The 24,964-nt window shown below is 43.5% G+C and overlaps 1 protein-coding gene across 1 annotated transcript in view; it reads right to left on the bottom strand.

Moving 5' to 3' along the window:
- The window catches only part of LOC140727644 (NXPE family member 3-like), a 100,138-nt gene extending 75,398 nt beyond the window's left edge, over positions 1 to 24,740 (bottom strand). The window contains exon 1 of the mRNA XM_073045256.1: positions 24,421 to 24,740. The gene's annotated coding sequence lies outside the window, so the exon portion shown is untranslated. The remainder of the gene's footprint in view (positions 1 to 24,420) is intronic.
- Positions 24,741 to 24,964: the final 224 nt, after the last annotated feature.

The raw sequence follows: 24,964 nt of genomic DNA, 5'->3' as shown, positions 1-24,964 counted from the left end.
GCATTTGAGAGCAGAGTTGATGGTGGAAGAAGGGAAGCCCCTTTGTTTAAAAAAGGAGGACACCTCCTTTGTCCCGTAATGAAAAGCCTCATCCTGAGAGCAGATGTGGCAGAGATGGAGGAATTGTGAGAAGGAGATAGCATTTTTGCAAGAGACCGGGTGGGAAGAGTCATTGTCCAGGTAGCTGTGAGAGTCTGTAGGCTTATAGAAGATATTAGTAGATTGGCCGTCTCCAGAGATGGAGACAGAAAGATCAAGAAAGGGGAGGGAGCTGTCAGAAATAGACCAGGTAAATTTGAGGGCAGGTTGAAAGTTGGAGGCAAAGTTAATGAAATCAATGAGCTCAGCATGCGAGCAGGAGGCAGCGCCAATGCAGTTGTCGATGTAGCAAAGGAAAAGAGTGGGACGCATACCCGTATAGGCTTGGAACATGGACTGTTCCACAAAGCCAGCAAAAAGGCAGGCATAACTGGGACCCATTCGGGTGCCCATGGCTACACCTTTGGTTTGAAGGAAGTGGGAGGAGCCAAAGGAAAAATTATTGAGAGTAAGAACTAATTCCGCTAGATGGAGGAGAGTAGTGGTAGAGGGGAATTGGTTAGGTCTGGAATCCAAAAAGAAGTGGAGAGCTTTGAGACCTTCCTGGTGGGAGATGGAGGTATATAGGGTCTGGACGTCCATGGTGAAAATAAGGCGGTGGGGGCCAGGGAACTTAAAATCCTTGAAAAAATTCAAAGCATGAGAAGTGTCACGAACATAGGTGGGAAGAGATTGAACAAGGGGGGATAAGACAGTGTCAAAGTATGCAGAAATGAGTTCAGTGGGGCAGGAGCAAGCTGAGACAATAGGTCAGCCTGGACAGGCAGGTTTGTGGATCTTGGGTAGGAGGTAGAAACGGGAAATGCGGGGTGTGGGAACTATGAGGTTGGTGGCAGTGGATGGGAGATCCCCGGAGCTGATAAGGTTGGTGATGGTTTAGGAGACAGTGGCCTGGTGCTCCTTAGTGGGATCATGATCAAGGGGAAAATAAGAGGAGGAATCAGAGAGTTGCCACTGTGCCTCGGCCAGGTAGAGGTCAGTATGCCAGACTACAACAGCTCCCCCCTTATCAGCGGGTTTTATAGTGAGGTTGGGATTGGTGCAGAGGGAGCGGAGAGCAGAGCGTTCGGAAGGAGAGAGGTTGGAATTGGAACACGGTGTGGTGAAGTTGAGATGGTTGATGTCTCATTGGCAACTAGCAATAAAGAGATCCAGAGCAGGCAGAAGACCAGATCAGGGTGTCCATGAAGAGGAGGAGGGTTGAAGATGGGAGAAGGGGTCATCGGTGGGGATAGGAGAGTCCTTGTCAAAGAAGTAAGCTCAGAGACGGAGCCGGCGGAAGAAGAGTTCAGCGTCATGGCATACGCGGAACTCGCTGAGGTGTGGGTGAAGGGGGACAAAGCTGAGACCCTTACTGAGGACAGAGCACTCTGTGTCAGAGAGTTGAAGGTTGGAGGGAATGGTAAAGACCCAGCACGAATGAGAGATGGGATCAGAGTGAGGAGGGAGGCTGGTGGTGTCGGTGGAGAGAGGAGGGTTGGGGTGAGAGGAAGATGGAGCCTCTGAGGGCTCAGTAGCTGACGATGGGATCTGAGGGAGAGGGGATTGCAGAATGGTGGTGGGGGAAGGGGAGACGGGAGTGACAACCGCAGCATTTGAAGACCCGGCCTGGAGTTCAAGGCTGGAGTTGCAGACACCCTCCACCTAGCAGTCTGCCTTTTCCAAAAGCACCCTTCTGGAAAGCACTACCCTGACTAACATACTGCAGCAAATGCCCAATACATGCAAATATATATGATGAACAATGTCGATCCTTCATCCCATTTGATCATCAATGGTCTATGTGGACTTGTATACATGAAAGGCCCATTTCCATGCTATCTCTTTTTTCTGGACATCTCTTTGCTTTATGAAACATGGTTGTCCCTCGCTATTGCTCTAAGTTAATTAACAGAACCATTCCTGCAAACTTTCTTAATGTTCTGCACTTTCTATATGCATGCTTCAATATTTGAAGTGGTTTTCAGATCTGTTGATATTTGCATTCTCAGCTCAGAGGAACAGTCATAGAGACATAAGTCAATACAGCATGGATACAATCCTTTTGGCCTCATGAGTTCATGCTAAATATGTTGCCTACCCATCTTGTCCCAATACTCTGCATTTGGCCCATATCCCTCTAAGTCCCAGACAAGCATGTGTTTCTTAAAAACTATTGAACCATTCACTTCCTTTATCTTTAAATAAACTAACTGACAATTTGGTAGCTAAACATACTTTGAGGATCTGGTTACAATTTAGAAAATATTTTGGTTTATCGAGATTTTCTCTTTCTAGTCCCATTTTTTCTAATTCTTTTTTAAACCTTTTATGACCAATGTAGTTTTTAAAGAATGGGATAGATTGGGTATTAAATGCTTCCAGGATCTTTTTGTTGGAGGAAGTCTCTTCTCGTTTGAGCAACTGTCAGCTAAATATAGCTTACCAAAAACCCACTTTTTTCAATATCTACAAATTAGAGACTTTTGGCGATCTCAATTTCCTATCAGTCCTGATAAGAACTTATTAAATGTAATTTCTAATTTGAAACCTTTTCATAATGACTCAATATCCAATATTTATGATATATTGTTGGGAACAAGATTTACAGATTTCAATTTCTAAGGAGACTTGGAATGAAATTTTTCAAATTGGTTAACACTTCATCACTATATGCTCGCCACTCCCTCCTACAATTTAAAGTGCTTCACAGGGCCCACATGCCTAAAGACAGGCTATCTTGATTTTATCCGGATATATCTCCCCATTGTGATAGATGTAACAATGGAGAGGCTTCACTAATCCATATGTTTTGGACATACTCGAGTCTTGAAAAATACTGGAAGGAAGTATTCCAGACTTTTTCTGTACTTTTTTAATGTAAATTATAAGCCTAACCCTTTGACTGCTTTGCTTGGTATAGTTGGAGAAAAAGGCATAACTTTGGAGACATCTGATTTGCATATATTGGTTTTTATTTCTCCTACAGCTAGGAGGTGGTGTTGCTTAAATGGAAGGATGTTGCTCCACCTACTCACGGTCAATGGTCACATGATGTTATGTCATACTTAAACTTAGAGAAGATCCGTTGTTCAATTTCTGATTCTAAGCAAGACTTTCAAACATTGTGGGGACCATTTTTGAACTACTTTCAAAACCTTTGGTTTGGTGTTAAAGTACAGATGTTGGCTAATAACATAAATCACTATGTGATAAGGAGTTTTTTCCGTCTTTCTTTCTTTACCAAAGAGCTTCGACTTTGGTAGTGGGTTTAGATTCTTTTTTTATAATAAAATTATTACAATTCAAATTACAATTTAATTAATGTATGTGTTTGATTATGAATATAGGGTACTGTGATTGCAAGTGTGATTTAAATATAATGTATTCGGTACTATTTTATCTTTTTTTGGATTCATAATATATATATCCTCATATATATTCTATGTGAAAATTAATAAAAATATTGAAAAAGAAAGAAAAGAACCTTTCTCAGTCGCATTCCATATACTCACCATCCTTTGCAAAATGAAGTTGTCCTTTATGTCTTTTTTAAATGTTTCCCTTCACACCCTAAATACATGTTTTGTTTTGAAGGCTGATGCATGCCAAGTAAAAAGCTTAATCATATGATAACTATTTTTATAACCTCTAGCTTCATCTCCTGATTAGCTTTAAAAGTTGTACTCTATGCCTTTCTCTTACAGAATGTTTATCATTTACCCATACTCTAACTTTACCCTCTCACCCTATCTATTCTCTAGATCAATGCAACTTTGTAACTATGACTCCCTATCTCCTGAATTGCTACATCTGCTAGAACATTGGATATTCTTGGACATTTCAGGTGTACACACTCCCAAAAGTGCAGCTCCTATTTTTCAATTACTGATGCCAGCATTTCTTAAGAATTATACAAGGAGGAGATTCCAGCCACAATCTGTGGTTTTCCACTTAATATTATTTTTTTTTTAAAAATCATTATGTCAACTTTATGTTTCCAGTAATCAGTTAATCTACCGTTCACACCAATATGTTACCTCCTACAACAGGATCACTCAGCGGAGAAGATATCGATATCAAAAGCCCTGTTCATCACCAGAGTGAAGAGAAGAGCTGAAAAAATCACTGCTAATTCTACTCACCCTTGCACTCACCTATTCACCAAATTGCCATCAGAGAGACAATGCAAATGAACCACCACCAGGGCTGCACATCATCCCTGAAGCTTCTAAACAAAAGTCACTCAGGTGTAGTAACCTAACTGTAGCTGTACAATGTCCGTTATATGGTCCTTCCTGCTTTCCTTGTTCTGCTGATAATCATTGAGTCCATTCATATGTTACTACTGTATATTTAATTAAGTTTGTGGACATTTGTAGTTATGACTGTTCTGCTAATTGCAGATTGCTCATGACTGTTTGCACTATTGTGTTGTAAGTTGTTGGTTGCTATTGTGTTGTCTGTTATGGTATTGTCCTGTGTTTTATGCTTAACACTGAACCACAATCAATTCTGGCTTGATTCACATACTGGCAGTAAAGTGATTCTGATGCCCTATATTTTCTTGATGTGTCACCTCATCAAATAATTTGTGGAAAATCCAGGTATAGTATACATAATTTAGGACATTTTATTTTAAGTAACTCCAATAAATCAATCAAACACATCTTCCTTTTCACACCATGTTGTCTTTGCTTCACTGCTTTGAATTTTCCAAAGAGTGCCCTGGTACAATATCTTTAACTTGGAATCACAATCAAGTTAACATTAAACGGCACTAAACAGCGACTCCTTTGTTTGCATCTTCAGATACAGCTCTGTTTCTATCTTTAATGTCTCTATTTTTCCCTTTCAGGGTTCTTTTGAAGACCCTGACCTGGAGTTACACGCTGACTTTGGTTCTTTGCAGAAATGAGACCTGCTCTCAGGGCTTCACGACTGGTCATTATCCGACATGCCAAGTGTGCAGCCTAAGAGGCTTGGGATCTCGAGGTTCTGGAGATGGGTGGATTGAAGGTCAGTGTCCTGACAGACCGATGTGTCATGGGAGCTGGGAGAGCTTTGGGCACAGAGCTTGGAAAAAGCGACGCAACAGACTTTTTTTATTTATTATGTCTCCCTTCTCGCTGTAAAATGGAGACATCTCTTTCTCCCTTATTGGGGAGAGAGAGAACCTGTGGAATGTCGAATATTGGGTGAACGTGTAGTCTTTTGGGTACTGCAAGTCTGTGTCTTTGTTTTTGCTGCACACTTGAGTGTTTGGTGGCAGGTGCCTGTACTTTTTTTTGCTGGTGGGAGGGAGGTGGGGTTGTTGCTTACTGCCTCTTATGTGTGGGAGGGAGGGGAGCTGTGGGGGACTTTGGGCTCTAACTCTAGCTGTCATTTATTCTTTGGGGCCACTCCTCTGTTCTTGTGAATGGTTATGAAGGAAAAGCATTTCAGGATGTATATTGTATACATTTCTCTGACATTAAATGTAGTTTGAAACCGTTGAAACTAGCATACTGTATGGTGTGAAATCTGATGCGCGTTTAAAAAAATACTAATAGTTTTTAATAAATAAGGAAGTCATGCAAAAAGGGAATAGCCAGGTGGTGTTCATGAGTTTATGGATTGTTCAGAAATCTGGTGGAGGAGGGAAGAAGATGCTCCTAAAACATTGAGTTTGTTTCTTCAGGTTACTGTACATCCTCCCTGAAGGTAATAAGGCAAGCAAACATGCCCTGAAGGATGGGGATCTTTAATGATGCATGCTCCCTTCTTGAGGCATCGCCCCTTAAAGATATCCTTGATGGTGGATATTTTATGGTTTGTGATGGATTTGGCTGAATCTGCAACCTTCTGTGGCTTCTTGTGATCCTGTGCATTGGGGGCTCCATACCAGGCTGTGATGCAACCAGGCATTTTGTATGCTATCTACTAGAAATTTGCAAGAGCCTTTGGTGACTGCTGGCATGCTTTCTTTATGATTGCATCAATGTTTTGGGTGGGTCCAGAATAGATTCTCTGAGATGTTGACACTCTAGACTTGATGCTGCTCATCCTTTTTTTAAATCTCGCTTTTCAATTAAAAGAAGAGAAAATTGCTGTTTCCCAACTCAATAAACTTTTTCCAAATCTTGTCAAAATAGAAAATTAAAATCAAACATCAGATATACAATTCTTCTAAGACCTGGGATGTTAGTTCTCAGTATCTGAGGACTGGCCATATCGTGATCCAAAAATTTGCTTTGAATCACCGCTCTGGTGCATGTAATTTTCCGTGTTCTTCCTTTCATTTCCATTCCCAGTTTATTGCTGTTTCTGAGATGCTATTTGCATCATCTTCATTGAAGACAGATGCAAAATAGCATTTCATTCAACTGTCCTTTCTTTGTCCATTCTTACTTCCTTTAAGATTTCATTGTTATACATAGAACAGTACAGCAGAGGTCCTTTAGCCTAGGCTATCTCTGCTGATCATGATGCCAAATGAAACTAATCCCATCTAGAATGATGCAGTCACAGAAAAGTACAGAACAGAAACAGACCATTCAGTCCATCTAGTCTGTGCCAAACCATTTAAACTCTCAACTCCCATCGACCTGCACCAGGGCCATAGCCCTCCATATCCCTACCATCCATGTACCTATCCAAACTTCTCTTAAATGTTAAAATCGAGCTTGCATGCACCACTTGCACTGGCAACACATTTGACACTCTCACCACCCTCTGAGTGAAGAAGTTTCCCCTCATGTTCCCTTTAAACTTTTCACCTTTCACATTTAACTGATGCCCTCTGGTCGTAGTCTTACACATCCTCAGTAGAAAAAGCCTGCTTGCATTTACCCCATCTATACCATTCATAATTTTGTATACTTCAATCAAATCTCCCCTCAATCTTTTACATTCCAAGGAATAAAGTCCTAACCTATTCACTCTTCCCTATAGCTCAAGTCCTCTAGTCCCAGCAAAGTGCTTGTAAATTTTCTCTGTACTTAGTCAATCGTATTTACATCTTTCTTGTAGGTAGGTGACCAAAATGGCACACAATATTCCAAATTAGGCCTCACCAATGCCTTATACAACTTCAACAAAACATCCCATCTCCTGTACTCAGTACTTTGATTTATGAAGGCCAGTGTGTCAAACGCTTTCCTTACAATCCAGCCTGTGACACAACTTTCAATTAATTATGCACCTGTATTCTCAGATTGCTTCATTCTACCACACTCCTCAGTGCCCTACCACTCACTGTGTAAGGTCCTCCCAAACTGCAACACCCTGCACTTGTCTGCATTAAATTCCATCTGCTATTTTTCAGCCCATTTTTCCAGCCAGTCCAGATGCCACTGCAAGCTCTGATAATCTTCCTCGCTGTCCACTACACCCCCAATCTTGGTGTGATCTGTAAATTTACTGATCCAGTTAACCACACTATCATCCAGATCATTGATATAGATGACAAACAACAAGGGGCTTAGCATTGCTCTCTATGATACTCCACTAGTCGCTTCCTCCGGTCAGAGATGCAACTGTCTACTACCGCTCTCTGGCTTCTCCCACAAAGCTGTTGTCTACCTCATCTTGTAAATCTGTCTGCACCTGATCCCAATAGGTAACGTCTCACTTGGTATACTCCGGCACTTCTCCAACCATATCTGCAACTGATCTATAGTATATCCCACTAGATCCTTTCAAAATCTTCTTCACTACCCACAATGTCAATTTGTCTGTCATCTGTAAACATACTAATCAGTCCATCTACATTTTCATCCCACTCTTTTATCTAAGATCACAAACAACAGAGGTTCCAGTAACAATCCTAGTTGAACAGTATCCTTTGCATACTGTTAAGGGGGATGACCTATCAGGTGGGGTAGCCACAGTGACTGAGTCTCCGGCACTGAGTCGGGTGCTGTGGCTCAGAAGAGAAGAGAGGTGAAGAGGACTGCAGTAGTGATAGGTGATTCCCTAGTTAAAAGAATAGAGATGAAATCCTGTGGATGTGATGGAGACACACAGATGGTATGTTGCCTCCCAGGTGCCAGGATCAGTGATGTCTCGGATTGGGTCCACAGCATTCTAAAGGAGGAGTAGGAGCAGTCAGAAGTCTTAATGCACATTGGCACCAATGGCATATGTCGGAATAGTTAGGAGACGAAAGGACAATGTTACGATCGTAGATTGGGAAAATTAGGTTGGTGCAGGATCCTAAGAGAGGGAACTTGTAGACTCCTGGCCAGATGGACTTTTAGATAATAATGACAAATATGCATAGGATGGTCAAGGATGGTGCAACAACAGTGATAGGAAAGGGAAGAAAACGACCTGAGTTTAAGATGTAGACGACACAGGACATAATGACAAGATTGCAGAAGTACCTTTGGAAGTTCGTCAGTATAGAGAGATGAGGGGAAAAGTTGGGGGAAGATCTAGGGGAATAGGTGGATCTAGGTGAGATGCAGTGATAGGTAGATGAAACAAGGAAGAGTTCAGTCTGGACCAGGGACTGGAGTTAGGAGGCCTGATGTCTGCTAGTCTGAGAATCAACAGCCAAGACCTGGATGTGGTCTGTCCTGAGGTGGAGGCTTGTCTCTGTGTGAAGTAGCAACAAAAGCCAGGGGTTAGTAGATGGAGGGAACAAACGGTTGCAGATGATGGAATCTGAAAGAACAGAAAGGTGGAGCATGGAACCACATAAAAGTAGTGGGGCAAATGTCTAGGAGGAACTGGGTAGTTGGACTAATTGGAGTGGGGAACAAAATTATGGACAGGCATAGGTGACACTAGAAATACAACCATCTGCACTGATGGAGCCACGCTTATGATAGGGCAAATAGTGCAGTGAGAATGGAAAATGTTACTTGGATATTCTGGAATTGTAGTGTTTGGGGTTGGCTCCCAGGAGTTTTTAAAAAGGGAGACACAAATGCAATTTATTATGCATCACAGTGACTTCAGATCCCATCATGGTAACGTGTGGAAAGCAACATTTCTTGATCTGCATCTAACTTATCTCCTTCTAACCAGCCTGACACCCTGTAATGAGGATATTAATGTAGGTAGTGGATAATCATGGGTTTATTAACCCAAAGAAGACAGAATGACCCCTTGTTCCTTGTCACTGTCACATTCAAATGATGCTTAAACTTACAGAGTCAGATGTGACTGAATGATACTCTATACCTGTGAAGGAATTATTCCATCTTCTGCCAATGGGAACAGCACAGGAACAGGCCCTTCAGCCTACAATGCTGTGTCAAACCAGCTGAAAAGCAAATCAAAAACATCCAAACTCTGATCCCTCCTACCTACACAATGTCCATATCCCTCTATCGTACTGCATCTGTGTGCCTCTCATGACTGTGTGGCTAGGCATAGCTCAAATACCATCTATAAATTTACTGAAGTTACAACCATTGTTGGTAGAATCTCAGATGGCAACAAGAGGGTGCACAGGAGTGAGATATGCCAACTAGTGGAGCGTTGTCACAGCAACAACCTTGCACTCAACATCAGTAAGATGAAAGAGCTGATTGTGGACTTCAGGAAGGGTAAGATGAAGGAACACATACCAATCCTCACAGAGGGATCAGAAGTGGAGAGAGTGAGCAACTTCAAGTTCTTGGGTGTCAACATCTCTGAGGATCTAACCTGGTCCCAACATATCAATGTAGTTATAAAGAAGGCAAGACAGCGGCTATGCTTTATTAGGAGTTTGAAGTGATTTAGTATGTCAACAAATACAACAAAAACTTCTATAGTTGTACCGTGGAGAGTATTCTGACAGGCTGCATCACTATCTAGTATGGAGGGGCTACTGCACAGGACCGAAAGAAGCTGAAGAAGGTTGTAAATCTAATCAGCTCCATATTGGGCACTAGTGTACAAAGTACCCAGGACATCTTCAGGGAGCGGTGTCTCAGAAAGGCAGTGTCCATTATTCAGGACCTCCAGCACCCAGGGCATGTCCTTTTCTCACTGTTACCATCAGGTAAGAGGTACAGAAGCCCGAAGACTCGCACTCAGTGATTCAGAAACAGGTTCTTCCCCTCTGCCATCTGATTCCTAAATGGACATTGAATCTTTGGATACTACCTCACTTTTTTTAATATACAATAATTCAGTTTTTGCACATTTTAAACATTCTATTCAATATATGTAATTGATTTATTTATTATTTTGTTTTACTTTATGTAATATTATTATGTTTTTCTCTCTGCTAGATCATGTATTGCATTGAACTGCTGCTGCTGCTAAGTTAACAAATTTCATATCACATGCCGATAATAATAAACCTGATTCTGCTTCCGATAAAAACTTGTAATGTATTTGCTTCTGCCACCATACCAGGCAGTGCATTCTAGGCATCCCTAATTTTGATAGTGAATTTAATGAACAAATCTATCAGAATACTAAAATAAAGCAAGCTCTGAGGGTGATGTTATATTTATGGGAGACTTTAATTTCCCAAATATTGAGTGGGATAACCTGGTGACTAATGGATCACAGGAACGTGAATTCATTGAGTTATTGAGTGACTGTTTTTTGACCCAGAATGTTAAGACACCAACACGGGGGGAGAGACCTGTCCAGATTAGATATCCCGTAACAATCAAAATAGAATTTTGAGTATGGAAATTGTTGAGCCTTTGGGAACGTGATCACAACATGTAAGTCTCAAAGTTCTTTGGGAGAGTATATCAGTAAAATCTAAAGTCATTAAATTGAATTTCAGAAATGCAAAGCTGGTGCAGATTGGCAAAAACCAGAGGTAAACTAGAAGAATCTGCTTGATGTTGAGGAACAGTGGAATTGATTTAAAGAGGTAACATATGCAGTTTAAGAAATGTTCATACCCAATGTCATGAGAAGCCATAAAAACAATGGATCAACTACATGGATGAATAAAGATATACATCAAAATTATTGAAGATACTATAGAAGGAATACAGAAAAAATAGTAATGGTATTAACCGTAGGGCCTATGAAAATATGACAGCTATAGTCAAGAGGAATATTTGAATTACCAAAGGCAGGTTGAGAAGGACATTGCTGATAATGCCAAGATTGGCTCTAAGAGATTTTTCAAATACTTTAGTAATAAAAGTAAAGTCAAGGAGGAAGTGTATTAGGAATAATAGTGGGGTGTTAAATAATGCAGAGGAGGACATAGCGGATGCACTTAACTCATATCTTGTAAAGTATTCAGCTGCAAAGATGTTAGCAATATGTTAGTAAGTGTACAGAAAAATAAGATTGTTTTAAGTGACTAAGAGATCTTAGAAAGTGAGGTCCTGCTTCAGCTGAAAAGGCTGAACGTTAATAAATCTCCAGGGCCAGACAACAAATATCCAAGGGTACTTAAAGAGGTCTGTGATTATAAAGATAAACCCCTAACGTGTATTTTTCAAAAGTCATTGAAGACTGGTGAAATCCCTAAGAACTGGAAGTGGGCTAATGTTGTCCCAAGGGTGACAGCACTGGCCCTGGTAGCTATAGACCAGTAAGCTTAATGGGTATCACATGCAAGAAAATGGAAACAATAACAAAGAATGAGAAGGAAAAGCAGCTGATAAGAACAGGTATGTCAGCAGAAAACCAGCATGGGTTCAGAAAGGGGAAAATCAAGTTTTAGTAATATGCTGGAGTTCTATGAAGAGGCAACTAAAAATTATAACAATAAAGAGGTTGGTATCATCTACTTGTACTTTAAGAAGGCATTTGACAAGGTCCCCTACAAGAAGTTAATCCTCAAATTACAGGAGGTAGGGAGGTAAAGTGTGTGAATGGGTGTAGAATTAGCTCAAAACGGAAAACAATGAACTATGGTGAGAGGATCATTTTCACACCAAGAAGAGGCTTCTTCAAGGATTGGTTCGGGACCACTGTTGGTTTTAATTTACATTAATAATTTGGATAAGCACACGACAAACATACTAGTAAAGTTTGCCGATCACAAAAAAAATTAGTGATGGGTTGATAGCATTCAGGGAGCAGAATCAAGACAGTGAGATCTAACCAAAATCCAGATATGGCCAGATAAATGGCAAATGAAATTGAAATTAAATAAATGTGGTATTACATATAGGAGGTAGAAATATTAGATACAGTATAAATATACAATGGAGCATGTTGAGTTAGAAAGTGTACTGTATGTAAAGAAATTGGGTGTCCTGGGCATTTGGGCATTATCACTACCAACATCTAGATAATATACAGAAGTGATTCGGAAGGTTAATAGAATGTTGGCCTATATAATGCACTCAGCTGAGTTCAAGTCAAGAGACGTTCTCCTTAATCTGCGTGATGCACCTGTGAGGCCATGCCTTGAATACCGTGTACAATTTGAGAGGAAACATGATAGAGGTGTTCCAGATGATTAAGGATATAAGTAAAGTGGATGCCAGCTGCTACTTCAAAATTAATCCATCTTCAAAGATACGGGACCATTGGTGGGGACTGGTTAAAGGGATATTTCAGACCACCATCAGGAAGCATTTCTTTACACATCAAGTCGTGGATGCTTGGAACAAACTACCTAGTTGTGTAGTTTAGATTGGTACCTTAAGAGACTTCCAAATCTAAACATGGTAGTTATTTCAACACACTATGTGAATAGGAATTTGGCAAGCTTTGTTGGCCCAAATGGCATGTTGTCAAAAACTTTCTATGTTCTAATGTTCTCACATCCTTTTGAACCTACTCCCTGTCACTTACAATGCATTCTCTCTGGTATTAAACATTTCAACACTGGGAAACAGACACTCTCTGTCTACTCCATCTATGTCTCTCATAATCATATAAACCTCTATCAGATCTCCCCTCAGCCTCAGCCATTCCAGAAAAAAACAACACAAGTTTATCCAGCCTCTTGTGATAGCACTTGCTTTCTAAACTAGCCAGCATCTTGGTAAATCTCTTCTGCACCCTCCCTAAAGTCTCAACATCCTTCCTATAGTGGGGCCAGCAGAACTGAATGCAAAACTGCAGAAATGTCCTAACTAGAGAATTTGCACATAACCTCTTGACATTTGAACTCAATGTCTGGCTGCTCTCCCTCCCTCTCTAAAATGCTGTGGACAGAATCCGAGATGTCCCTGACCCTGACACCTGAGATGCACATACCATCCGGGTGTCCTGTTCATGTTCACAGAATCCCCTGTCTGGTCCTCTGACCATTGCCACTTATCACTACTGCTCCCTTGCTCTTATTCTCTTGCTCTTGATCTATGTATAGAATGCCTTGGGATTCACTTTCATCCTAGTTGCCAAGGACTTTTCATGGCCCCTCCTGGATTTCCTAGTTCCCTTCTTTCTTCTCTTCTGCCTTCTTTTTACTCCTCATATGCTTCCTTTGATCCTAATTTTTGAAGCTTTACATACTTTTCCTTTATCTTCATTTTATCACTTCTTATAATTTTATCACTTCTCTGGACATCCAAGATTCTTTCTATCCCCATTCTTCCTTCTAACAGGAGCATACCTTTCCTGTTCTCTGTGCAACTGATCTTTAAACAGCCTCCACATGTCTAATGTGGTGTTGCCAGAAAAAAAATGTGTTCCCAAAGACAAATAGGACCAGAAATGGCCAAGTAGAGATAGCAGGAATAAGAAATGCAGCTGGATGATCCACAAGTGATACAATAGACCTAGTGGGACTAAGGGAACAGATTACTGAAGAGTGGTAGTTGCAGTAATGGGATTTATTGTTGCTAAAATGCTCAAGAAGGCAAAGGAGGAATCAGTACAAGTATTCATTAAGGAAATTAAAGTACTTAAGCTGTATGAGGTGACTATAAATATAATTCTAGACAGAGTAAGCAACATTTCTTAGGAAGAACATATGGAACAGACAGTTTATGGTTTCTTTTCCAGTTGTTGGCTGTTGTTCTCGAAGTCGAGGGCTCGGCCAGGGCTGACTGCCTGCCTCTTTTCCAAGGATACATTCTTGCCCGACTGTCCTTGGAGAGGGAGCATGCTGTCACAATGGTTTCAATGGGGGATTTCCTAGAGCGGTGCCCCCACGACCCCAGGGGATTTACTACTTTATAGTCTGTTTTAGAGACAGCTTCAATTTGAATTTATTCAGGGGGATGTCAGAGAGTGATGGGTGCGTGGAATGCACTGCCAGTAACGGTGGTTGAAGCAGATATAATAGGGTCTTTTAAGAGACTCTTAGATAGGTATATGGAGCTTAGAAAAGCGGAGGGCCATGCGATAGGGAAACTCTAGGCAGTTACTAGAGTAGGTTACATGGTCGACGCAACATTGTGGGCCGAAGGGCCTGTAATGTGCTATAGATTTCTATGTTCGAAACATTTAATGTTTGTACTTTGTGTATTTGTTGTGTAAATAAACTTTTATAGTTTTGTTTAAAAAACAGACCTGTTTGTGGCTGTTGTTACACTTGTGCAGTGAAATGACTCAGAAAATTGTAATTCTTCATCATTAACCCTATCAGAATTGTCCATAAGCCCAGGCATAGAATCCTTCTCTTCTATCTCACACCTCCTCTTCAAAAATCACCAGCCTGGACCTTGTTTAGAATGAAAATTTCCTTCCAATTTTCTACTGCACTGATAGAGTTTGTTAGCTCCCATAAGTCAGTCGGCGGCACATAAGGGGAAGTTGGGGGAGGTAATTCTCCTATCTCGCATCAAAAGCTGAGAATACTGCACCCTGCCATACTGGGCTGAGATTGCTACTGGAGCTGCTCGGCCACGATCCACAACTGCGAGTGCTAGCAGTTTTATTTTAGTCACAATCGCTTGCAGAACACCTCGCGACCTCTCACGGAATCCTGGTTGAGAAACCCTGGTCTAGGGGTTGTTCTCCACATCCCACATCAGCTGCAGAATAAGACATTTGTCCAATACTGAGTGCATAATATAAGCAGGGAGCTTGAAAAATGATGAATAGTGATCCAGACCACTTATACTAAATGACAAATAGCCAAAGACAGCTGTCACCATGAAGGGAATCATTGCGCCTGCTTCGCCCACTCCGCCATTAGATTTCTGAATGCTCCATGAACACTACCTCAATATTTCGCTCTCTTCCTGCACTATTTATTTTTATATACTTTATTGCGATTTATAGTAATTTTATACATATTGCACTGTACTGCTACCACCAAACGTCAACTTTCACAACATATGTCAGTGATAATAGGCTTAATTCTGATTCAGAAGAGGAAGTAGATGCATTGGAACTTAGTTGTGGATTTACAAATCAGAACCAGCTTGCAATTGATGCAAAGGCTGATGGTTCCTTTATCTGGAGAATAAACCCCACCCAGTCTCACACCGACGGGGGCAGGTGACCATCACACACCCCAGTTACAGTCAGGGTGACCCACAAATACACAACCAAATAACTGTATAACCCAATATAACAAATGAACTCGAACTTCCCACTATAATCCCATAAAAGCATTTTAACACAAGAACAATAAACAGTACTGGTCATTAGAAATGCAGGGGCAGGCTGTCGACCACATCCCACCCAGAATGTCACATTGCCCCCATCTAAGGGGTCAGCCGTCCCCGGCAAACCCAGAGTTCATAGCAAGGTCCAAAAGTTCCGGTGGGCGTTGACACTGCCACCTGTTTGTGTGATGCAAGAGCCAGGGCACTCGGAGTGTCATTTCCTTCCTTCAGCCTCGCTGGGTTAGTGGTGGCCAAGGGCTGATTCGGTGCCAGCCAGTTCTAGTGAAGTACGACTGCCTTCCACCGCTCAGGTAACCGCACCCGAGGGATACGATCGAGCACCTCTCCCAGTGGCTTCCATGCCTGGAGGATTGTCCCTACTTCCAGGAGGGGCAGTAGACCCATACTGGGGCCCCCACCATGTAATGCTCCAATGGCACCTTAGACTGGTGGCCCAGTCCCTTCTGCGCCTTGCAGGTGTCGCAGCCGTGCACAAACAACTCCACATTCTGCCTGTACCCAGGCCAATAGAAGTGTTCACGCAGCCTGCCCAATGTCTTTGCAACTCCGAGATGGCCGGCCCCTACCAGCCCGTGCACCGACTGCAGCACCGTGGCGCAGAGCCCTCGGGGGATCACCAGCTGCAAGAGTCTGTCACCGTCGGACAACTGCCACCGCCTGAACAAGAACCCATCGTGGAACTCCAGCATCCTCCACTGTGAATAATGGGCCTTGATCTCTGGATCCAGGACGGAGACCTCTGGCCAGTCCGGCCTTCGTCCCACAGTCAGCCATTCCTTCACCCGGGCCAGCACAAAATCGCTCACCTGCTCGTTGCTGGTCCATGGTGGGGAGGTGGTCGCTGGCAGTCAGTGCCAGCAAATGACAAATATATTTGAGTTGCACAAAGAAAAGAGACACATCTTTTAATCTGGACCACACTGTTGTTGCACCCAACAATGTTTGATGCACCATTGGATGCAAAACCAATGCAATTTGCAAGTCTCTGGCCACATCTTTTGATTTCCTTGTCAATCAAATTGAATATGTTTTCTCCTGTAGCCTCTTGTACCGGAATTAAACCTAGAAATCCAGTTACAATTTCCTTTGTCCTATCACTTAAAAATCAAAATAAAATGCACAAGTGTTTTTGTGTTGAAATGTCAGTAGATTCATCTATACTGATGGCATATTTCTCGTTTTGAAAGTCATCAATGAGATCAGTTTTCAGTAGAGGCGAAGTGGTGTTTTTGATTAAGCATGCACATTTAGTTTTATGTAACTTTATGTGCTCCACTGTACTCCCATGCCCATGTGCTATCATGATTTCACTAAGGTGGTCAACTGTACATATTGCACAATGGCAGGTTACGCTTACAGCAATTTGCAACTCCACTGCCTTAACTTAGAAAAAGGATGGCATGTAGTTTTCGTGCAGATAATTTTAGCATATAAAAAAGCCAGGAAAGCGCCAAAAAGCCAAATGAATTTTCTGAAGCCAACCAAATTGGGGGAAAAAGCCAATTTTCTGGAATTTGGCTCAGAAAAAGCCAATCTAGTAGCCGTGCACCGCACCGGTCTCAGAGGTTGCTTCCTGGCTGGCGGCGCTGGTCGGCAGGTTCTCGTCAGACAGGTACCTGTCCTCGTCAGTTTCCTCTTCCGCCTCGATGACAGAAGCCCGGGCTCGCTGCGTGTGGGGCGATGCTGGACTACTGGGGTGCTAAGATCGCTTCTGCTCTCCCCGACTCGTCCAGCGAAGATATACATTTCCACACTTTCAGCTACTCACGTGGCGCTCCGTTGTTTCATCTTTACACATCATTGTTGTGGAGTATACTCCCTGCCACCCGACCCCTCCCACGGGACAAAACTCAAAATCGTGGTCCTTCCCCACCGGGCTCTTGCGGTGAGGTTTGAGTGCGTCCCTCAGCGCGTACTCCTCTAGCCGAGAATGTGCCATTCGGCAGCATTCTCTCACGGACATCTCCATGTGCTGGTAGACCATCAAGTTTCGGGCTGACCAAAGAGCGTCTTTCACCGACTTGATGATCTGCCAGCAGCACCGGATTCCGGTCTCCGTGTGCGTGCCCGCGAACAGCCCGTAGATCGCAGAGTCCTCTGTTACGCAGCTGCTGTGTATGAACCGTGACATTAGACCTTTCATCCTCCTCCACACCTTCTCCGCGAACTCAGTGTGCAAAGTTTCATTGTGATAGACACAAAAACAGACCGGACACCATGACCAAGCTAGAATGAACCCCATCCAGCGTCACACAGACGGGGGAGGTGACCATCACACACCCCCCGGTTACAGTCAGGGTGACCCACAAATACACAAGCAAATAACTGTATAACCCAAGCTAAAATGTAACAATAAATGAACTAGAACTTCCCACCATAATCCCATAAAAGCATTTTAACACAAGAACAATAAACAGTACTAGTAATTAGAAATGCAGGAGCGGGCTGTCGACCACGCCCCACCCAGAACGTCACAGCATGCTACCATTACAATATTGGGATTAATTTTCTTGCAGGCATTTACAGGAAAAATGAAATACAATGGACTTTACGGAAAACTGCATTAGCAAAGGTCAGTAAACAACCAATATGCAAATAAAAAACAAAATACTGAGAATGTGGGTTGTAACGTATGCTTGAAAGTGAGTTTGTAAGCTGTGGAATCAGTTCAGAGTAGGGGTGGATGAAGTTATCGTCACTAGTTCAAGAGCCTGATTGTGGACTTCAGGAAGGGTAAGATGAAGGAACACATACCAATCCTCACAGAGGGATCAGAAGTGGAGAGAGTGAACAGCTTCATGTTCCTAGGTGTCAATATCTCTGAGGATCTAACCTGGTCCCAACATAACGATGTAGTCAGAAAGAAGGCAAGACAGCGGCTATACTTTATTAGGAGTTAGAAGAGATTTGGCATGTCAACAAATACACTCAAAAACTTCTATAGTTGTACCGTGGAGAGCATTCTGACAGGCTGCATCACTGCCTGGTATGGAGGGATTACTGTAGAGGACCGAAAGAAGCTGCAGAAGGTTGTAAATCTAGTCAGCTCCACCTTGGGTACTAGCCTACAAAATACCCAGGGCATCTTTAGGGAGCGGTGTCTCAGAAAGGCAGCGTGCATTATTAAGGACCTCCAGCACCCAGGGCATGCCCTTTTCTCATTGTTACCATCAGATAGGAGGTACAGAAGCCTGAAGGCACATACTCAGCGATTCAGAAACAGCTTCTTCCCCTCTGCCATCTGATTCTTAAATGGACATTGAATCTTTGGACGCTACCTCACTTTCTTAGTATACAGTATTTCTGTTTTTGCACGTTTTTAAATCTATTCCATGTACGTAATTGTTTTTATTATTAGTTTTATTATTTTATTTCATATTATATTCTCTGCTAGATTATGTATTGCCTTGAACTGCTGCTGCTAAGTTGACATGCCGGTGATAATAAACCTGATTCTGATGGTTGAATGGTAATAACTGTTTCTGAACATGAGTTTGTGTGGGTAAAGGGTTCTGTACCTGCTGTACATTTCAACCAGAGCAATTAAGTGCGGACACAAAGAGTTCTGCTAATGATATTCCAATATTCCAAGTGTAGCTTACCCAATGTGTTTTAAACCTGTAACATGATGTCCCAAATCTTACACTCAATTGCCTTGCCTTTTAAGGCAAACCAACTAAATGCCCTGATTACCCTGTCCATCTTTTATCCTGCCAGCAATAGTTATTACGGAGTTGGATTCTGTCCAACAGTTTCTCAAATACTTTGCTGATAGATTGTTTAGGAATGTTAACTTGTTCTAAGGATTATATGTAAGTATAATGGTATGCTCGGCACAACGCATGATGGTAACACAATGTCCCGATTATTTCATTGCATATTTTATGAATAAAGTATGTATCTGGGAAAGAATTACCCCCTTTTACTCATGTTAAGTATAGCTTCTCATGTGTATCAGCACCAAGATGAACCAAAAAAAGAGTAAGTTCTCCAAGCTTCGCTCCCTCCTTCATTTGCCTTGTCAGTTTCTAACCCCGCCCCCACCTTTTTATTCTGGCGTCTTCTCCCTTCCTTTTCAGCCCTGAAGAAGGTGCTCGGCCCAGAACATTGACTGTTAATTAATTTCGATAGATGCTGCCTGAACTTTTGACTTCCGTAAGTACTGTGTGTGCGTGCGTGTGTGGGTGCGTGCGTGCGTGCGTGTGTGTGTGCGTGTGTGTGTGTTGGTTTGGAATTCTGGCCTCCGCGTACATTCACGTATTTCTAATCCTGCAGTTGCATTGATTTAAGCACATTCAAAAGGCACGAACAGGTATATTAAGATAGGAAAGATTTTGGAGTCGGGGTTCCCTCCATTTTTTATGCCATGGGCCAATATCTTTAAGCAAGGGGAACGTGCTTGGGAAGCTCTGTTGTATAAGGCTATGGGCTAAGCGCGGGCAGGTGGGACTAGGTTAGAGGGGAGACCCTGGTTGGGCCGTAGGGCCTATTTCCGTGCTCCATCAAACTCCTCGGTGTCTTACATACAGAGGAGTGCAAAATGTTTGTGTTGGGGAAGCGGTGGGGGGAGTGAGCTAAGTGTGATTTTACGAAGGCAGAACAAAAGCTGTGCCTTGGATCTGATTTGCAGGTGGACAGAAAGACTTGGAGAAAGGGTTTGAAAGACTTTGAATAATCGGCCAAAACTGATTGAATGTTTGGCTGACGAAGGAGTCTGGAATCTGGGAGGACCATTTATGGAGATTATGAGATAGTGCGGCGGGGCAAGGAAAGTGAGAGTCAGGATTTACTGACCCAGACATGCTTTCGATGTGCTTCACGCGAATAGAATAATGGAGGGTGGGAGAGCGAAGCTAGAGCGCAGCCAGCAGACGGTAAGAGTGGGTATGGGCTTTATGTGACAAAAGGGCTTATCCAACAGCGGCGGCAGCTCTCGCCAGTGGTGAACGATGTGGAGGTAGCTGAAAAAAACGTTTATTGGTTAATGTAAACTAAAAAAAATGTTGATCACATCTGTCGAACTACAGTTAAAAAAAAAGGCAACACGAGTGTATCTGCAGATGCCGGAAATAAATAAAAAAAATAAAAACACAAAATGCTGGCAGAACTCAGCAGGCCAGACAGCATCTATCGGAGGAGGTAGTGACGACGTTTCGGGCCGAAACCCTTCATCAGGAGTGAAGTAACATGGGATGGTCGAGGGGGGATAAGAAGTGGGGGGAGGGATAAACTAGAGAGCTGGGAAGTGATAGGCTGGAGGGAAATGGGCTGGGGGAAGGTGGAGAATTATGGGAAATAAAAGAGAAAGAAAGGTAGGACTGGGGGAGATTATAGTGAAGGAAAAAAAAAGAGAGAGAAAGAGAACCAGACTAAAATAATAGATAGGGATGGGGGGTGAGGGGGGCAGGGGTATTAAAGGAGGTCTGTGAGTTGGATGTTCATGCCGGCAGGTAGGAGGCTACCTAGGCGGGAGATAAGGTATTGCTCCATCGACCTGCGTGTGGCCTCATCTTGACGGTCGAGGAGGCCGTGGACAGACATGTCGGAGTGGGAGCGGTCCTGTGGAATTGAAGTGTGTGGCCACAGGGAGATCCCGCCACTGCTGGAGGACTGAGCGCCGGTGTTCGGCAAAACGGTCTCCCAGTCTGCGGCGGGTCTCCCCAATGTATAAATGGCCACATCGGGAGCACCGGAAACAGTATATCACCCCAGTTGACTCGCAGGTGAAGTGGTGCCTCACCTGAAAGGACTGTCTGGGGCCTGGGATGGGATGGCCCAAGCCATTTCCGATCTCACCAGTCCATTGTCTCCCAAACCATTTCCGATCTCATTAGCTCGGGAGATCTCCCATGGACAGCCACCAATCTTATAGTTCCCACACCCTGCACTTCCCGTTTCTACCTCCTTCCTAAGATTCACAAACCTGCCTGTCCAGGCAGACCCATTGTCTCTGCTTGCTCCTGCCCCACTGAACTCATTTCTGCCTATCTCGACTCTGTTTTATCTCCCCTTGTTCAAACCCTTCCCACCTATGTCCGTGATACTTCCCATGCTTTTCAGCTCTTCAAAGATTTCAAGTTCTCTGGCCCCCACCGCCTCATATTCACCATGGACGTCCAGTCCCTATATACCTCTATCCCCCACCAGGAAGGTCTCCAAGCTCTCCGTTTCTTCCTGGATTCCAGACCCAGCCAGTCACCTTCTACCACCACTCTTCTTCGCATTGCGGAATTAGTCCTCACCCTTAACAATTTCTCCTTTGGCTCCTCCCACTTCCTCCAAACTAAAGGTGTAGCCATGGGCACCCGCATGGGTCCTAGCTATGCCTGCCTTTTTGTCAGCCATGTGGTGCAATCTATGTTCCAAGCCTACACCGGTATCTGTCCTCCTCTTTTCTTGCGTTATATCGACGACTGCATCGGCGCTGCTTCCTGCTGAGCTCGTCGACTTCATTAACTTCGCCTCCAACTTTCACCCCGCCCTCAAATTCACCTGGTCTATTTCCGACACCTCCCTCCCCTTTCTAGATCTTTCTGTTTCTATGTCTGGAGACACCGTATCCACCGATGTCTACTACACACCTACTAACTCCCACAGCTACCTAGACTATTCCTCCTCCCACCCTGTCTCCTGCAAAAATGCTATCCCTTTCTCTCAATTCCTCCGCCTCCGCCGCAACTGCTGTCAGGATGAGGCCTTTCATTCTAGGACAAAGGAGATGTCTTCCTTTTTTAAAGAAAGGGGCTTCCCTTCGTCCACTATCAACTCTGCCCTCCATCGTGTCTCCCGTATTTCACGCACCTCTGCCCTCATACCATCACCCCGCCAGCCCACCAGGGATAGAGTCCCCCTGGTCCTCACCTATCACCCTACCAACCTACAGCTCCAACGTATAATTCTCCGTCACTTCCGCCACCTCCTACGTGATCCCACCACCAGCCACATCTTCCCTCCCCCCCCCCACTCTCGGCTTTCCGCAGGGATCGCTCCCTACGCGACTCCCTTGTTCATTCATCCCCCCCATCCCTCCCCACTGACCTCCCTCCGGGCACTCATCCCTGCAAACGGAAGAAGTGCTACACCTGCCCCCACACTTCTTCCCTCACCACCATCCCAGGCCCCAGACAGTCCTTTCAGGTGAGGCACCACTTCACCTGCGAGTCAACTGGCGTGATATACTGTATCCGGTGCTCCCGATGTGGCCATTTATACATTGGGGAGACCCGCCGCAGACTGGGAGACCGTTTCGCCGAACACCGGCGCTCAGTCCTCCAGCAGAGGCGGGATCTCCCTGTGGCCACACACTTCAATTCCACAGACCACTCCCACTCCGACATGTCTGTCCACGGCCTCCTCGACCGTCAAGATGAGGCCACACGCAGGTCGATGGAGCAATACCTTATCTCCCGCCTAGATAGCCTCCTACCTGCCGGCATGAACATCCAACTCACAGACCTCCCTTGATATCCCTGCCCCCCTTACCCCCACCCCTATCTATTATTTTAGTCTGGTTCTCTTTCTCTCTCTTTTTCCCCCCTCTCTATAATCTCCCCCCGGCCCTGCCTTTCTTTCTCTTTGATTTCCCATAATTCTCCACCTTCCCCCAGCCCATTTCCCTCCAGCCTATCACTTCCCTGCTCTCTACTTTATCCCTCCCCCCACTTCTTATCCCCCCTCGACCATCCCATGTTACTTCACTCCTGATGAAGGGGTTCGGCCCGAAACGTCGTCAGTACCTCCTCCCATAAATGCTGTCTGGCCTGCTGAGTTCTGCCAGCATTTTGTGTTTACAGTTTAAAAAAAACATTCTTTTGCCTTCCATCCATGCAGGTCATTTCATTACAACAGTGTACTGAGGCAACAGGAGGCAAAGGTAACAACAGAATAGAGTATCACTGTTACAACGGAAGTGCAGCGCAGTCAGAAGATCGTGTGTGTGGACAATCAAGGTACTGTAAATTGTGAGGTTAAAAGTCCGTTTCACCTTACAAGGGCACTGTCTATAAAACTGTGAATGATGTCCGCGAGCGTGGTTTCAGAGGTTTAGGACCGAGTGGAAGTCAGCAGCCAGGGTTTCCGAAGGGTGAGAGACGAAGACCCGGGAATTAGTGAGAGAAATGACGGAGAACTGACCCCATAATAGTTCACAAAATACAGAGGAAGTGCAAAGGACAAGATAATGCTCGGAGCCTTCCGCTAGTGGAATAGTACTTGTGTTAGGAAGAGATGATTACCTCCACAAAGCTAACAGCCCACTCCTATTTTCAAATGGCTTGTTGTACGTGGAGTAGAACTTTAGAGTATAGAAATTGGCCATATCTGAACATGAGATACGTGAGAAAGTAATCGATTTCTGTTCCTTTACAAAATAAATGTTATTTCACCGAGGGATCGAGGAAAAAGGGGAGAAGGCAGGAGATTGGGGCTGAGAGGAAAATGGAATTAATCATAATGAAATGGCGGAACAGAATCGATTATCTAATTCTGCTCCTATACCCTATGGGCTTATTATTGTCTAAAGGTGTTTCTCGAATCTAAACCGAGGTCATGTATACTTTTGATTTTGTTTTCGACCCAAAAATCAAAATCAGAACGATGGAAGTCCGGAAGGGTGATGCCAGTAATACCCGGTCTAACCGGAATATATCAAAGTTAAATTCGAATTTACCCTCTTATGCACAAGCATGTGTATGCTTAGGCGCAATGAAAAACTTACTTGCAGCAGTAATCGTATAAGAAGAAGAACTAAAACATATATCGCATGAAGGGCTTTTCTCAAACGGAATTGTGTTTCGATCTATATCTAAGTCTCATTGTACTTTGATGCTTCATTGAGAAGTTACTGTCAACAGCAAACAATAATAACAAAAAAACCCAAAAACTAGATTAAGTTGAAACAAAATACCTCCGTGATGATCTTGTCGCCTCGCCGAAGGTCACTTCTTCTTTCACATAGTAACACTTAGATGGATCGGGAGAACGAAAAGACTAGCAAAAATAAAGCGGCGACGGCAGCGTCGTTACAATTTACAGCCTGGCAGCCTTACAGAACTGGACGAATCAACGTGGAAGTGCGAAATTCACTGCGGTAAAGAGTCCTGTTTGCTATCACTTTGAGCCAATTGCTTTGATGGAAATGTATTCTTGTTACGTTTATGGTTTGCGCTAGTTTGAAATTGGCTATTTTGTCAGATTGCTACAAAATATCACTGCATGGTTTTTGAAAACTTTGTTTCGTTTGGCGAAATTTAAATCGAAAGACGGCAATGTGGCGGCATACAATTTACAAACTGCAGACTTAGAAAGGCGTGGTCGCTAGAGGGTACTGTGGGATGGGGGTGTTGCTTAGTGTGAAACTGCTCGTTGGTTTTTATTTTCTTGTTTTATTTGACAAATGCTTTCGGGATCGAGAGGGCAAACTCGGCATTTCCCCAACTACTTTCAACAAA

The sequence above is a fragment of the Hemitrygon akajei genome, chromosome 5 (assembly GCF_048418815.1).
Source record: "Hemitrygon akajei chromosome 5, sHemAka1.3, whole genome shotgun sequence".
Lineage (NCBI taxonomy): Eukaryota > Metazoa > Chordata > Chondrichthyes > Myliobatiformes > Dasyatidae > Hemitrygon > Hemitrygon akajei.
This window is presented reverse-complemented; position numbering and strand designations above follow the sequence as displayed.